Source organism: Chrysochloris asiatica, unplaced genomic scaffold (assembly GCF_000296735.1).
Source record: "Chrysochloris asiatica unplaced genomic scaffold, ChrAsi1.0 scaffold00018, whole genome shotgun sequence".
NCBI lineage: Eukaryota > Metazoa > Chordata > Mammalia > Afrosoricida > Chrysochloridae > Chrysochloris > Chrysochloris asiatica.
This window is the reverse complement of record NW_006408536.1, coordinates 12,673,047-12,674,761: the sequence shown is the minus strand read 5'-3', so window position 1 is coordinate 12,674,761 and position 1,715 is coordinate 12,673,047.

Genomic DNA, 1,715 nt, shown 5'->3' with positions numbered 1-1,715 from the left:
TGCAAGTGTGGGTGTTCTTGTGCATATGCCCTCTCTTTTTATCAGCTGAACGCTTCACTCTCCACACTGTAGGGCTTAACTTGCCACTTCATTGCTGTTTTTCCCTCACTTCCCCTTATCGGTGACAAGCGTGTCCTTCCCTTTTTATTTTCTAGCTCCAGATTTGCACATTTTATGGAGAGACTGTTCTAGATTAAAGGAGACTAAAGGAGTCCTGGAGTCCTGGTGTGGCACTGTGGGTTAATGTCCTGGACTGCAAAGTCATTTGAACTGCAAGATTGGCGATTCAAGCTCACCAGCCTCTCCTCGGAAACCCTATACAGGGTCACTATGGGTCAGAACCGACTTGATAGCACTTCACACACACATACACACACACACAAAGGAGTCCTGGACTTCTGGTATGGCACTGTAGGATCAGCACTGGACTGCGCACCACAAGATCAGTGATTCAAACCCACCAGCTGGTGCTCAGGAACCCTGTACAGGGTTGCTATGAGTCAGAACCAACTCGATGGAATAATCACAGCGTAATCTTATTGATTCTCCTTTGTAGGTAACTTTTCCTTTTTTCCTGTGCCGCTCTCATGGTTCTTTCTTTGTCTTTGATTTGGAAAGTCTGATTATAATATGTATTGGTGACTTTCCTTTGGAATCTATCCTGTTTGGGCTTTGTTCAGTTTCTTGTATACTTACATTATCATTTTTCATGATGTCAGAGAAGTTTTCTTCTAACAACTCTTCCATAATTTCTTCTGCTGTTTACTGCTTCTTTCTGTTCAGGAATTCCAGTCACCCTTAAGTTATTCCTCTTCATAACTCTGAGGCTTTCTTCAGATTTGTTCATTCTGTTTTCTGATTGTTCTTCTACAATACTAGTACTGAGAGATTCATCTTCAAGCTCACTATTTTGGGCTTCCGTTGTTTCAAATCTACTCCTTTGCCATTTTAGTGTACTGTCTATTTCTAAAATCTTAATATTAATCTTCCACATTTTGAACTGCAGGTTTTATATTACTTCAAAATGTTCATTCATTCTTGAAGTGTTTTCCTGAATTCTTCTGAAGTTTTTTCTGTGTTCTCCTTGTTTTCCTCAATCTTTCTATCAGTCCTTTGCAGTTACCTAAATATCATCCTTTAGAATTCTTTTTCAGTTCATTCCATTACCCTTTTTTCCTCAGGAATGTTTTTTTGATCTGCATCTTGGTCATTTGTTTGTGCCATTTTCTTTGTGTGATCTAAAATTGTCTGTTGTCTCTGAGAGTTGTAGTGTTTTTGCATTTGCATTTAATTGATGATTGCAAGTTGATGGGTTCTTAGGTTATTACCAAGTGTCTTCTGTGGTTGTACTTAAAGACTGGATGTATGTGCGCCATTTTCCTTTGCCATTTGTGCAACTCAGTCTAGGGTGATTTGGGCTGGTGTTGGCAGCTTTCTCTAATTGATCAGGTGGTATAGGAGCTGGTATTGGCTGTTTCTTGCCCAGTGGGTGGAGCTGCAGTGGGTATAGTTGTGGTTCAGCTGTATGGACAAAGTTACTGATTCCTGTTGTGTGGGAAAGAGGAGAACCCCCCCTCTTCCTGCCATACACACACCAGGAAACAAAACAAAACAAACAAGCAAGGAACCAACAATAAAATAGGAAAAAAAATCATTTAAAACAGGCCTGGATCACAACAAAAGAGTATAATAACTAAAAAGAGAAAAGAGGGACA